Source organism: Dreissena polymorpha, chromosome 6 (assembly GCF_020536995.1).
Source record: "Dreissena polymorpha isolate Duluth1 chromosome 6, UMN_Dpol_1.0, whole genome shotgun sequence".
In the NCBI taxonomy this organism is placed as follows: Eukaryota; Metazoa; Mollusca; class Bivalvia; order Myida; family Dreissenidae; genus Dreissena; species Dreissena polymorpha.
Window position 1 is genome coordinate 85431715 of NC_068360.1, and position 15897 is coordinate 85447611.

The 15897-nt window shown below is 37.7% G+C and overlaps 1 long non-coding RNA gene across 1 annotated transcript; it reads right to left on the bottom strand.

Moving 5' to 3' along the window:
• Positions 1–4400: 4400 nt before the first annotated feature.
• Positions 4401–10824, bottom strand: LOC127833312 (uncharacterized). The gene is made up of 3 exons (XR_008027337.1): positions 10709–10824; positions 7244–7631; positions 4401–4761 (listed from the first exon to the last, which is right to left on the bottom strand). It is a non-coding gene; the product is annotated as an uncharacterized LOC127833312 (long non-coding RNA).
• Positions 10825–15897: the final 5073 nt, after the last annotated feature.

Genomic DNA, 15897 nt, shown 5'->3' on the forward strand with positions numbered 1-15897 from the left:
CGAGAGGTGACACTGATCTGAAATTAGAGGCTCTAGTAGTGAATGACTTAGATGTCGATGTTCTAGCGGGGATACCATTTATGTGTACCAATGACATTTCAATTCGACCTGCTAAACATGAAATACTGATCGGCGGCATTGAACATGTTAATTATGGCTCCTCCAAATCTGACTCGCCAAGTAACCGCGTACGACGCACCCAAGCCTTTGTCTTACGAGCTCAGTCTACGTCATCTGTCGTATGGCCAGGTTCCTTCATTGAGTTGAATGTGCCGTCTGATATTGGACCTGAGGACACTGTGGCGATTGAGCCCAAACATGACTCTGGTATTTCCTGGATAAAACCGCAGGTTATCGAATCAGTTGGCGGTTGCATCAGAATCGCCAACGAGACACAGGAACCACAGCGAGTGTTAAGGCATGAACATGTTGGTTTCATAAGGAATACAGAGACAATGAAAGTTGGGGTTCTTACACCCATTACAGGAACACAGCTTAGCCATCAATCAGTTCCCAAATTACACATGTCTAATACAACATGCATCTCAACTGACCCTGATAAAGTGTTGACAGATGAACAACGCATGAAGTTTTTGACATTGGGTGATAAGTATGACGATGTGTTTGCGTCGGATATATCCGGGTACAACGGTGCCGTTGGTGACTTTAAAGCCGTTATCAACATGGGCCCTGTACAACCTCCCCAGCGTAAAGGACGGGTGCCACAATACGCGAAGGACAAGCTTGTCGAACTCCAACAGAAATTTGATGAGTTAGAGAGTCAAGGAGTTTTCAGTCGCCCAGAAGATGTAGGTGTGACGGCTGAATACCTAAACCCGTCCTTCTTAGTGAAAAAACCACAGGGCGGATACAGACTAGTCACTGCGTTTTCCGATGTTGGACGATACAGCAAGCCTCAACCTAGTCTGATGCCCGATGTTGATTCCACTCTACGCACAATAGGACAATGGAGGTATATAATACAGTCGGACTTAACAAATGCGTTTTATCAGATACCACTGTCAAAGCAGTCAATGAAATATTGTGGTGTAGCAACTCCATTTCGCGGTGTTAGAGTATACACTCGTTGTGCTATGGGAATGCCCGGATCAGAAACAGCTCTTGAAGAACTGATGTGCCGTGTACTCGGAGATTTCGTTCAAGAAGGGTTTGTCGCAAAACTTGCCGATGACCTTTATTGTGGCGCTAACTCTGTCGATGATCTATTGATCAAGTGGGAGCGTGTTTTAGACGCCTTGTCTCGATGTGGGTTGCGTCTAGCACCATCCAAGACTGTAATCTGTCCGAAGTCCACTACAATTCTTGGATGGATTTGGTCTGCTGGCCAGTTATCTGCAAGTCCTCACCGTATTGCCCCGTTGTCTTTGTGTACACCTCCAGATACTGTGAAAGGGTTGCGTTCGTTCATCGGTGCGTACAAGGTTCTCGGGCGTGTGTTGCCAAACTGTTCACGATATGTTAGCCCACTAGACGACCTAGCCGCTGGTAAACAGTCGCATGACAAGGTGGGTTGGACGGACTCCTTTTTAAAATCATTCAAAGATGCACAGGCAGCACTGCATAATCATAAGTCGATTGTCATACCGAGACCCACAGATCATTTGTGGATAGTTACCGATGGTTCCGTGTCTCAGCGTGGTATAGGAGCAACCCTGTATGTGATGAGAAATGACAAGTTGCACTTGGCAGGCTTTTTCAGTGCCAAGCTGCGGAAACATCAAGTCACTTGGCTTCCGTGTGAAATCGAAGCTCTGAGCATCGCGTCCGCTGTTAAACACTTTGGCCCTTACATAATACAGTCTACTGTGTCGGCTTGTGTACTTACTGACAGTCAGCCTTGCGTACAGGCTGTAGAGAAGCTATGTCGCGGTGAGTTTTCCGCTAGTCCGAGAGTGACGTCATTTTTGTCAACTGTGAGTCGTTTCCAGATAAGCGTCAGACATCTTGCTGGCTCTGCCAATGTGCCGTCAGACTTTGCAAGTAGGAATGCCCCCGAGTGTTCTGTGCCAACCTGTCAAATCTGTACATTTATCTGTAATACTGAAGACTCTGTGGTTCGTAACGTCTGCATTGACAGTATTGTGAATGGAACATCGCGTTTGCCGTTTGCTACCAGATCCTCGTGGCTTCAAATTCAATCCGAGTGTCCAGATCTGCGACGTACACACGCGCATCTCCAACAAGGTACTCGTCCCTCTAAAAAACTAACAAAGATCAAAGATGTTAAACGTTACCTTCAAGTCGCATCAATCGCCAGAGATAATTTACTGGTGGTAAAACGCAGTGACCCTTAATTGCCACCATCTGAGTTGATAGTTGTTCCTCGTGCCGTTTTAGACGGATTGGTCAGCGCTCTACACATTAAGTTAGACCATCCATCTAAGCACCAGCTTGAACTTGTGATGAAGCGTCACTTTTACGCGTTGGACTTGAGTAGCTCTATTGAAACTGTAACTCGGCAGTGCCACTTGTGTGCTTCATTACAGTCATTACCAGAATCCGCTATAAAGCATACAAGCGAAGACCCTCCAGAAGTTGTTGGCATGTCGTTCGCCGCAGATGTACTGAAACGTAATCAACAAACTATTCTAGTCGTGCGTGAGAGTGTTACCTCTTATACTAAAGCCTGTCTTATTCCTGACGAAAAAAGGGACACTTTAAGAGATGCTTTAGTGTGTTTGTGTACTGAGCTCCATCCATTAGACGGTCCCCCTGCAGTTATTCGTGTAGATCCCGCCCCGGGTTTTGCATCTTTGCAAAGCGACGAAGCCTTGAAACGTCTCAACATCGTGTTGGAGATCGGCCGTGTTAAGAACATAAACAAGAATCCTGTGGCTGAAAAGGCTATACAAGAGCTAGAAAATGAGTTGTTGCGGTATGAACCAGGTGGAGGCCCCGTTACTTGCATGGGCCTTGCTATTGTAGTCGCAAGGTTGAATTCACGTCTACGCCATACGGGCCTGTCTTCCCGTGAATTGTGGACCCAACGCTCTCAGTTCACTCATGTTCAACTCCCTGTGTCTGACCGTGATGTGATCCTCCAGCGGCATGATTCACGTATGAAAAATCACCCCCACAGTGAAAAATCTAAGTCCAAGGCTAGTGTTCCGGTACGTGTTGGTGATGTAAGTGTCGGTGATTTAGTGTATCTTATCTCAGATAAAAGCAAATTCAAAGCTCGCAATAGGTATCTAGTTGTGTCGTGCGATGAAGAGTGGTGCTTTGTTAAAAAGTTCTCGGGAAATCAGTTACGGGCTTCATCCTATAAAGTTAAACGAAGCGAGTGTTACCGTGTTCCGTATGATAAAATGTGTTGCGAAAGGCCTTTAGTGTACTCCGACCCAGACCATGAGTCTGATGACGAATGTGTTCATTCACCAACTGATAGTGGTCCCCCAGCACCTTCAAGCATTCCTGCAACATTGACTACGCCAGAAAGTGTAGAACCAGTTCCAATTATTGTGTATGAGCCGGATATGACGTCATCATTTTGTGAACCCCCCCCCCCAAGTACACGTGTCTCCAGAAACAAGTTCTATGAGTATGACCTCGCCCGGTTACACTGAGCCAGCGCAAAGACCTCAACGCTCACGACAGCCTCCAAAATATCTTGATGATTATGTATTAGAATGATTAGAGTGGTGCAAGTTTGTTTGTCATGTTCAATAGTGTTTGGTTCTCTTAGTATATATGACTGACTTGTTCAATGATTTCTTATCCTTGGTTTTATGATGCAAATTCTAAATATGCAAGATACATGTTATGTACTTAATAGTTGTAGAAGTTAAATATTGTGTTTCTATCATTAGACATTTTTAATCTATTGGGTTTAATTTTCTAATCCTGTACTGATTTTGTATGTGTTATTATATGAAGTATGAGTTGTGTTCATTTGAAGGAAAAGAGGTTCCGCCAGTACATAATTAGTACGAGTTCTCTCCCTTACACCACTGTTATGTTATCATGGTATATTCCCATGAGTTACTCCCCTTGGTTGGAAGTTTGCCATTGAAACTGCGTTTTTCACCAAATTGTTGTATCCACTTGAGAGTTAAATAAACCAGTTCATCATTGACTATCTGGCAGTTATTCCTTACTGGCGCAGAACTCGACGTAAATTTTGAAAGTCATTTTGCCGCTGTCTGTCAATATAGTACTGTAGTACTATTTGTTGCAGTATCAATTTAGCTTTATGATCGCCATACAAATTGCTAAGGAACGCGCATTTGTTTCTACAAAACGTATACAAAAGTCCAAGTGTATGCGTCTCTAATATCCGATCATTCAATGCCTTTTTGACGACATGACCCATCTCCGTTTTTGCATTTTCAATACGTTTCTCTCGTATCGATGTGCTTTCGTCATACGATAGTGTCCGTGTACTTGCAACAGATTTTGTTGGTTCGAGCATTAGTACTGTCAACAGTTCTAGCGCTGCTTCGATGTTAATATTGCATTGAGAAGAAGTTTCTACAACTGGTACGTTGGGCTTCAGTTTATGTTCAGATAAAAACGACTCAAGACTATTTTTACAAATGGTGTCAGCTTTGTCATTTTTGGTTGTCACAACCAGAACTGGGATTTTGGCTTTCAATGCAAACTGTATTACTTCTAGGGTAAATAACAACTGTGCCTCAAGGTTTATCTGACATTCAATACTGACGTCAATCAGACACAGAATACCATTCACCTGGAATTCTCTATTTAAGACCAATTTGTCGTCAAATTGTATTTCAGTACCTGTAATGCATACAATATCTCATATCACTTATCCAAATCATGTAAGACTCCAATAGCGTTAGGGCACATGCAAAAAATGGCTAATTGTTAAGATGGGCTGAGCATTTTTTATTCTGTCTTCAATGTGAAATACTTGAATTTATGATAACGTATCTAGGTTAACTTCAAGTTGTGTCCTGATTTGGTTTAAAAATATGCGAAATTGCAAAAGTTATCGCAATTAAAGTGGCTAAAAGTGTAAGGAAAAAGTGTGCCATTTTAAAATTGTGTTGCATTTCCATGCAGCAGTACAAATATTTTTGGAACCAGGCAATTTAAAACAATTGTCCATAACGAAGCTTGGACACGTGGCTTCTATATAATCAACACATTATTCTTTTTATTTTCGATTTTACATATCTTGTGGTCACCTGAAGACATACATCCTAAAAAAGTTTAAAATACGGTATAATTCAACTTGAACTTGATATCATAATTTATCAACCGCATGTTTAGGACTTCTTTGTGAGAGTATTGCAGGAATAAGTATATTGAATAAAACGGGAATGAGCATTGAGCATAAACACTCGTTACTTTAAGAAATATGGTGATTTATAACGGCAAACTAAAATTGTCAGGAGTGTAAGATTTTTGCCAAATCGTCGATTATTTTTAAATGAATGGTATCAATAGACTGTTTTGCTCATGTTTATGTAAAGCCAATCAGACACATGCCATGTAAGGTCATTTAAGTTTACACAATGTGCTTACAGTATGCTGGCAAAATATAGTTTGTCGAAACATTATGAAAAAATGGCCATCTCAACAAGACACATCACAGGAATCCATCTACAGTATTGTCAAGCAACTGCACTGTCCAGTTATTGATGAATCAAAGAGCACAAAACGCTTACAGCTCTTTAGTGTGCAGATTGATCGAGTTCAATAAGTGTAAAACATAATCAAATAAGAATTCAAATTGAAAGCGTCAGCAACTGTTAAAATGTTTTGTTCGGGTTACCTTTAGAATAGTTACATTATTACTAGTACTTCTCCTTCACTTTTACTAAAGAAATAGTATTTTCAAAGAAGTACATATTATGATTTCTTCTTACCAATTAAGTTTGTGCGTGACCTGAGTGACAAAATGCAAAAGATGAAATTAACGATGGTCATGGACCTACTAGAAACTGTTATTAAGTTTTGAAAGTTTATTATAAAGTTAAGGTATTTTATTAAGTTTGAAAATGTATATTAAGATGTTACTAAAGTGTATGTCAACATGTTACCATTATCACAATAATGCAATGTATCCAATTGCAGTTTACAGTTTGTATACATGCGAAATATTCATCACTATTGGACTTGAGAAAGTTTTGGATAAAACATGGACACAACACAAATTTACTACTATTTAGCACAAAGAATAATAAAACTTATGTTTGCTACTACTAAATGTGCATTCACACTTCAACCCGTGTTTCAATTTACAAATGTATAGTTATCACAATTGATCAGAAAAGCGAGTGCCTTTAAATATGTCAGGAGTGTAAGAATTTTCAAGTGTGGTTAATTGAGCATAGGATTTCAACTAAATGTATTAGTAGTCTGTTTACTAATTACACTAGTCGTGTTTAACAACTCCACATCATTCGTGATATTGAAATAGTTAAAATTATTGCATATTGTAGCATTAAATATAATATGTCACGAAAGATTAAAAAAATGCATATTACTGACATGTGTTGCTAGTTATTTGTTTTTTCTTAATTACTGGAACAAAGATTGGTGTATAGTTCAACATTTAATTAGCTAAACCATATAAAAGTGCATCAATGGACGTGTATGAAGATGTATATGTATATATGAAGATATGATGTCAAGAGTGTAAGATTTCATTTAAAAAATATGATCTCAAAAAGACATACATTTTAGAACGCTGTCATATTTTTATGATTACAAGTTTTTGTAATTTTGTAAGCACAATACTAAAGTTTCATTTAAGCTTGGTTTGTTCTATATTTGAGATAGTATAGTATAAATACAGAAACATTTTGCTTGATGTTCCAAATAAAATGGCTGATTTTTCATTGAAAAATTTGACATATAAAAAAAAATCCAGATTTTAAGTGAAAAGGCTAGTTTTTGATAAAGTTATTTATTACTATAAACAAAAGTAACGAAAAAGAATGGTAGAAAAAAAATTGTGACATATGATGGACTTTCCTTGAATGTGTTTAACTGTATTTTTTCATACACTGTGTTTATTAAAAGTTTGATAAAAAATGAATGTTTTTTTGTCAGAAAAACTGAGATTTACATTCTTCAATAATTAACTGACATCATCAGAAAAAAGAACTATTAAACTTAATGTTCAACCTCCAGTATGAAAATTTTTGCCATTTTTTAAATGTGCCCGTAAGTAAAACATATATGTAACTGTGTTGTCCCTGAAATCTTAACAAAATATTGACCGTACATTTATATTTAAAAAAAATCATACCCATCTGCTCCCGGCAAATGTACATCGCTTTTCCAGGTGAGAAGAGTTTAAGCGTTTTGCACCTGCGCAAATAGTTCTTCCCCATGTTGGTCTCAAAAACTTCGAATGTTTCATCATTGGCAAAAACGGTCTGTTCAAGAATTCTTAATCGAGTTTTCTCGTCAGACAATCTCCGTTCACCCCAATATAAGAAATGCTGATTGTTAATGATTTGCCCACAAAAGTCGTTCGTGCTCACTATGGAACTATGGTTTTCGTGATAATCGTCCTGCCTGGGTCGAACCGCACGATTACAAAAGCACGACTTGCCGACTCCATTGACCTTTCCATTCCCCGTCAATCCCACAACATTGACATTCAATATAAGTCCTTTAGTTTGCATTTCCACCTGAATGTATAATAACAGTTTGTATAAAGATAGTTTAAAAGCAAAACTATGACTAAACATTTATGAAAACGTTTGCCACGAACTTTTAAGTTTAACTCTAACACGACATGTTTTAAGATTTTAAATTTAAATGTAGTTGATATTTTTCAGTTCAGAGTGCTATTTATGGCATATTTGAATAGTTGAGTGGTAATTAAACTGAAAAAAGCATTATCGTTTATTACTATTTAATTTGAATTGTGTGGGATTACTTTTATTTACACATATATTTAGCGAATTGATACAGATCAAGCGTGAGGTTTGGGCCGCCATAAAACTGACGTAAGCCTCAATTGTTTTTTTGCATTAACCGTTCAAAGAGGGTGATTCCAGATTTGTTCACTTTTGGATTGTTGGATTATCGTTTCGATTTTCCATTTGTCAACTGTGCAAATGTGCCGTTTAAGTTCATAGCTCCTACTGTGAGCACAGGTTAAGTGCGAGAGGTTTAAACACCAAATAATATCATTGGCATGGAATGTTCCATGGCGTTGACCATAGTTGAATGCATTTTTGTTTATCGGTTGCTATTTGCCTTAGTCCATATAAACGTACTCCCAGAGCCTTTCATACTTTTTGCTATGGTAGCTCTGTGAGTACATATGCACCCATTCATACACACAATCGGAGTTTTGCGCAAAGATTTCGTGCTCATCACTTTACAGACGTTGCTGGTTACCAATTAAAGAAAGCCATGAATAAAATTGAAAAACACATTCAATTTACCTGAATGGCAGCCTAAGGACATTATCCTTTGTATGCAACCTAAAAAACACGACGATATTTCAAATTCAACACACTATTATTGCTGACATGTTCATTTTGAAATTTGGAACAGTGTAAATATTCGACGACTGTTCGACATCTTTATCGACTTAGTTTACATCAAGTATCACGATGTGCAAAACATTGGTGTACTGCAACCTAACTGATAGTGACACTTTGTCGGCAACATTACAACAGTTCCCAATATGGTGGATAGAGCGTACTAAAGAATAACAAAGTGAATAAACAGCAAATATTTCTTGCTTTATTGGTACCATTTACATGAGTTTGTGCTTTAGACAGGTAAACGTTGATACGTTTTTTCAGCATCAGTGTTCCTTAGTCTTTGCAGTGGTGCTAAAATTTTGCACCTTTGGACAATAGACGGCGCATGGCAACTCTCAGCAACCCTTTAGGTTATAAAGCTGAGAGTTGAATTATCGCAACTACTATTTTCCCATGTCTAATGCTTGTGTTATTCGTAATTTTATATAAATTAAGGACCTTTAAGCGATAATAAGATTTATCTCTTGCTGATGCATATGCAGATTTTTCTTTATTTACGTTTTTCGTTCGTTCTGTAATGTCTTTGTTAATGAAATTCTGGATTTAAGAAATTTCAATAGATTTAATTCGGAACTCGCGCGCTGTGGGTTTTTCCGATTTCTGAGCGCGCGCGGGAGGTACAAACATTGTCATTAATACAGTAATGACCAGTAACGTCGATATCCGATTTGCTTCCCATTCAGTTGTGGATATAAATAAGTATTTAAACGACAGGAGTGTTTCTTTTAGGAAATGTCAAAATTCAAGTATTTTGTTGATATTACTATTACTATAATTATTATTAATTACACATAACAAACCTCACACTGATATGCATGTATGTCATACGTTTAATACATGATTAAAGTCTAAATGCACTGTTTAAACGTACAGCCGCCTGTACGAATGGGTCCAGTAGCTAACAGTCTTAAAAGACTTGAAAACAGACTTTGTCAGCTGTATGGTAATGAAGAAACATAAACAAACGGCTTGACAAATGCAATATTTCTTCTTAAAAACATTATTCGTGTTCTTGTTTCTTTCGGCATGCTTTATAGATATAGTAAATAAAAGTTATGTATGGTAAAGCTCGCTAGTGATGTGCCTTCTAATCTTAAGGTCTTAGTCTTTAGCTAATAGTTTTCTTTACTTTTCAGATTAGATTAAAGAAAAGCATCACAATAGAGCTATATCAATAGACATATAAATATCCAACTGATATGGTACGATATATTAGTTCAAGTACTACGAATGGACTGGGGATAGTAAGGTTTTTGTTGTTTGGTACTTGTCTGTATGATTTTAAATATATTTGAATAGTATAATATATATACGATGGAGCCAAAGTCTTGGTAGTTTCGTTTACAAACTTCCATTAAAACTGTATGCCCAGGCCTACGCACAGTATATGCAATTACATAGTTACGTGACCGAAGCTGTTTACCTCTACATGCAGCATTATATCGTGTTAAATAGTATTCTTACCAATTAAACACGATCGAGATTAGTTCATCTAAAGAAAAATTACTAAATCATGGTATTTTTATCAACGAACGTTTGAGCAGAAAAAGTGGTGTTTACTATTCAGCGATAAGAGAAATTATTGATTCACTCTCTTTTAAAATATGCTAGTCAGCTTTTGTTTGTACCTACCGCGCGTGCTCAAATATCGGGAAAACCCAGACTGGAGTGTTCCGAATAACAATTATTGTGTTAACATCGTCCATTAATGTCGCGTTCTCTGATGCATCAATTACAAGCATACATTGGATTTACTGCTGTTTAAGCATAGTAGTTGGAGGAAAATGCACGTTGTACGTGTGTAAACCTTAAGTACTGTACCTACATTTAGTTTGAAATGACACATATGGAAAATGTTATTTGGAATCCCAAACATTCTATTTTTATATAGTACGTAATCAACATCGGATACATGACATATATACCACTATGATACAACATTTCATATTCTACAGTTTCCAAAATATAATGAGTTTGCAAAAAATAAAATAAAAATAAAATGATCAAATCAGGTTTGCACAAGCATTTAACCCTAAACTTGAATATTTACATCAACACATTATTCATGTGCATATATGTAGTTAAATGTATCTTAGTGTGTTCTAGGTCGTCTAAGTTAGAGCTGATAAACGAGTATCTATGGAGTGCAAGCTAAATCAAGGGTTATTTAGTTAATACATTAACTGATTGTGTAAAATTGTTCCTACCTGAGGCTTAAAACGAATGCGTATTTCTTTGTAGCCACAAAATATTATTTACGTAACAGTCGCATTTCATAAAAAAGGTGGTTGAAAAACACTTAATGACAACCTTCGATGTCGTCGTTGTGTACACACCGGTCTTACTGACAATAACGTAGTGACGTCAACATCTGTGTATAGAATGTCGATGTCTTTGCATACACTTGTCTGCATATTTGAGCATGGTTCAGATGTTGATTGAATGCCAGTGCCGGTTGCATTCTTGCTTCATTTCCGCAGTCACTTGCTCTTTTCTGTCTCTTCAAAGCATCTATGTCCATCTGTCATTAATTAGACAGAAACGTGTCCGAAGCCTCCTCATACAATAGTTAATAAAAACGACGATTTGCTTTAAAAAATGTGTATATTTACAAAGGTAATTAACTCTTAAAGTGTGGTATACTTAATACATTTTGTACACCTTAATAGTTCATGGCTTAGACGCTTTGAAGTTTATAATAATAAAAAACAACAACACTATCTTTGTGGACGGTAAAAAGGACGTTCCAACGAAGTGATACTAATATTGGCTATTCCATGACTAAAATCTATCCCCGCCTGACATGGTCGAATACCAATGTCGAATAAAAAATACCTTTAGGAAATTAAACTTGTAATTAAGAGGAGGGGGGGGGGGGGGTAGTGACTAGATCAAGCCACATTCGGTAGTTTGTTTTTGGTGTTAATCGTCAAGACTTTTTTTGGTAAGTATTATGTTCGTTTTTATTTTGAAAATAGTGTATAAGTTAATGTTGAGAATAAAAAAATACCTAAATTTAAAAAAGTAAAAATAACAAGCAAATTCGTTGAATTGATATCCCCCGCCAAAGCACTTCCAAGATATGGCTCCGGACGGACGGACGAAAGGACGGACGGACAACGACAAAACAATATCACTCCGCCATAGGCGGGGGGATAACAACGGACAAATTATTGTACCGCGTTGTTCGGCTATCACCACACTGTTGGTTTAACAACAGGGATTTTATCGAGCTATGCTGGTTCGGGTGAAATCATTGCGCGGGGGTTGGTTAGTCGTACGTATGTTTTCAATGCAGAATACGCATTTCTATACTAAAATACATATTCAAATAGCGAGCACATCGAAAAACTCTTCATCCATTTTTTTATTGTTCGACGTACGTGTCTAACCCATGTTTCAACCTTGACAGTAACCATAAGAATTAATTAATTACTAGACCCAACTCAATAAAACATAACAGTGAATTGGCTTATTCGAGAAACCACACCAGACAAATGCAACATGTGTTTGTTTTTCTAAATAGATTGGTAACCATTTTTAAATCAGACGTATCGTTCTTATTGTGTTTACTGTCGTTTATATTTTAAAGCCCAATAAACACGCAAAATCAACGAATATTTCGTAAAATATAACCTAAACAAAGTTAAGCCATACAAATTAGTGTTCTTTATAGCAATAGCCACGTTTTATCTCTAGATGTGGTATGGTAACATAGGTTTAACGAGATACAAAATGCTCGTTTTTATTTCTCGCATTTATTTTCGTGTGAATTTCCCGCGATGGTATCGGAACATTTCCGAGCGAAGGCGAGATTGGCTTCGGACAGCGTCGAAAGTACGACGCAGTTCTCATGAGCTGCCCGAAGCCAATCTCGCGTTCGCTCGTAAATGTTCAGATCATCGCGGGAAATTCACATGGAATATAATGGCACTATTATTGAAGACCCGCAAACATTTGCGCGACTCTAATAAGCTATGATTGTGTCTTCGTATATTACGCTGGCTTGTCTTAAGAAGTACGAGTAGTTCAATCAAACGATGAATTGCGTCCACGGGAATCGCGTCATAACTTACATGTTCGTTAGGGCGCATTGTATGGTGGGTAAGAACTACTTTCAAAATGGAATCAACCACTCCAGGACTCGTTGATGAGTTTATTTTTAATTTTGAGTTATCATTGACTTGTTTATCAAAAGCTCTTTTTGATCAGTTAAGATATTGGCCCGGCCGTTATTTTATGTGTGTGTGAGGGGGGAGGGGGGTCATCGAAATAACTGCGAAATGAATAATTTATTCATCCGCGGATTAATTCTATATAGTGTATTTACATTTGAGAATTGAGCTAACGTATCCGTATTGAGATGACAGCAACGGTTTGAACGTAGTGACGTCACGGTGTGTATGCAATGTAAAAGAATGAATTCGAGTACACAGGTCGATGTAACGCCCATGTGACCGAGGTAAACATACGAATAGTGGATAGTTTGCAAACATACATCAAAAGCATTTTGATAATTGTATATCTTATTATATGTGTTTGCTCTTCGCGAATTCCAATGTTTTAATTTAGCTTTTTGTCGTTTGTATAATTTTGATCAGATATTAAAATTTTTGTGGAAAGGGCGTCAATTTTTTTTTCAATAACACGGATCACCTTAAAAGGCGTCCCTTCTGGTGGTTAGACATGTCAGTCAATACATGTGATAGTAATACCACTGAATGAAAAATATATAATGTAGCATTCATTTTATTATCATATACTACACATACTATTAAATGTGACTTTGTATAAAACACACGCTATAAACAATGACTATAAATTGTTTTTCATATTGCACCAATAATAAACAATTAAATATCAAAATAAACCTACTATGAGCGAAATCTTAAAGGGGCCTTTTCACGTTTTGGTAAATTGACAAAATAAAAATAAAATGTTTTAGATTCGCTAAATTTCGTTGTAGATATGATATTTCTGAGGAAACAGTTGTACTGAACATGTACAATGCTCTAAAATATGCATTAAATGCATCTTTTGACGATTTTAAATCCTGAAATTATAAAGCGTTGCAACGCGAAACATTAATTTAGAGAGTTCTGTTGTTGTCGTTTTATTGTGTGATACTACGAGGATTGCTTGTATGGAGGATAAAATACATCACTCATTTTATGAGCACGGATGGCCGAGTGGTCTATGCGATAGACCTTTGCTCCAGGGGTCAGTGGTTTGAGCCCAGATGAGGGTTACTTTTTTTCTTTCTTTATTTTTTTTTAACTGGAGCTTTTTAGATCCAATGTTTACATTTATCAATATAAATCATTTAATTACAAACTTCAATACATGCAAAAATCTATGAAAAGGCCCCTTTAAACATGATATGTTCGAAATAGGTGATCGTTTGGGCACCGGGAAATATCTAATATCCACCATATCATTGCGAAAATATTGCTTTAAAAGAGATAAATACTCGATATATAAATTATGCTCATACGATTAAGGATTGTCAGGTTAATTTTGTCAAGCTAGAAATGAGTCATTGAACAGATTCAGAAGCAATACTCACTTACAGGAATGATCACGAATAGCACCATATTTTGCATTGAGTACATCTCGTGGGGGAATATGCCTTCCCTAATAAACAGTTACATAACCAGTACATAAAAACACAACCGTTAAACAAAAACCGCTTTATAAACGTTTTAGTCAACGAATCAGTGATTATTCATAAACCCATTCTATATGGGCACAATTATTTAACTTTGGCAGCAGGTTAAGGTAACTCTATCTTTTCTTTGGCTTCTGGTATAAATTCGGGATTTATCTCCCATGAGCCTAGAAATATTACAGCGTCTTTATACTCCGGCGGAGGAGTACGCTCGTAGCTGAGATCTGGCGTTGGAGGACGTGTGACGTCACGAGGTTCCCGTGTCTCAGAACGTGAAAATATTTCAAATATTGAGACGTGCATATTGGGAAATCGAGAGCGCCACGCTCCTGATGGTCTTCTCGGTCCAGGCTCAGGTACTTTCGGTCCGGCCGGAAGTCCGTCTGGCGATAAGGAAACAACCGACTGACTTTCTGGTATGCCTAGCGTAGTTGACCCGCGGCGACTGCTACTATATGTTTGAGATCCTGTTCCTGGCGTTAATTGAGTAACATACGCACTAAAACTTGCATTAGAATGGCCGGTACCCGCGTTCTCCGATTGAAATTCTATTTCGCTAATACTCCTAACAGTGTCTCCGAACAGAAACGAATACGTCGGCGGCAAATCCGCCCGAGCACATGACTCGCTACTTTTGGTGCCGGAAACCAGCGCCTCCGACGCTGACCTCCGCCGTCGCTTCACGACTCGCGCAATGTGCATGATAGCAATTCATATGACGCGGACGCCAACGGAGAGACCGGCGGCAATACCTATGACGCCGAAATTTGTGGGCGGGGAGCTATCCGGGGCAGCTGGAAATACAGAAAACATACTTTGAATTAGCCTTATGCAAAAGTTTCTGTCAAATATCAATTATAGCAAACGTATTATAAAGTGTTTTCGATAAAGCGTTGTATTGGTCAAGAAAAACAGAATGTAGTGTGTAGTGTGTAGGGATTTAACCACGATGTCGTAAGCCCGAGTTAAATTTCAATAACTACATGTCAGAAACATTATAAGCGGATATCTAACGACTTTGCGAAAATTAAAATAATGAACACAAGTATCGCTTTTCAACTATTCATAAGCCATGCAACAAATTATACCCGTATATGAACAAAACATATGGAAAGAAAGTTTTCATTTTAGTTGCACATACATGTATCAATACTTGGTAAATGAAAATGGTTTTCTATTATCGTTATTTATCCGCCAGTCAACTCTTTGTCATTCTGGATGCAATTGTTAAAAAAGTAAACTTATGGTTACTGATAACTACTATTAGTTTTCGAACACACATATACTTGAGTTTTTGGTAATTAGTACTGTCTAAAATCAACATAAAGTATTAACTAGTCCTTCCATCCTTCCTCCCTTCCTTCCCTCCTTTCCTCTCTTCATTTCTAAGTTTACTAAACATTAAGAAGAACCGGTCGTTCGCTATTACTAGTAATACATTTATGTATTAATTTTTGACTTAAACAGGCATTCGAACCGGATTGCATAGTTAGCACACTTGCGGGTTTTCCTTTGGTCGGAGTCCCTACATAAGATACCAGCTGTGGTACATGGCTCATCTAGGATGTCGGCTACTAAGTCACTTGAGAGAGCGTCAAACGTCAACGTGTGATTGTCGACGTCACGACATTCGGCGTTGATTGGAGAGTACCCGCCGCAGATTTGCCAGCCGCGCTGAAATCGCGAATACAAACTTTTGATAATTGATTGAATTATGTACATGTGTGG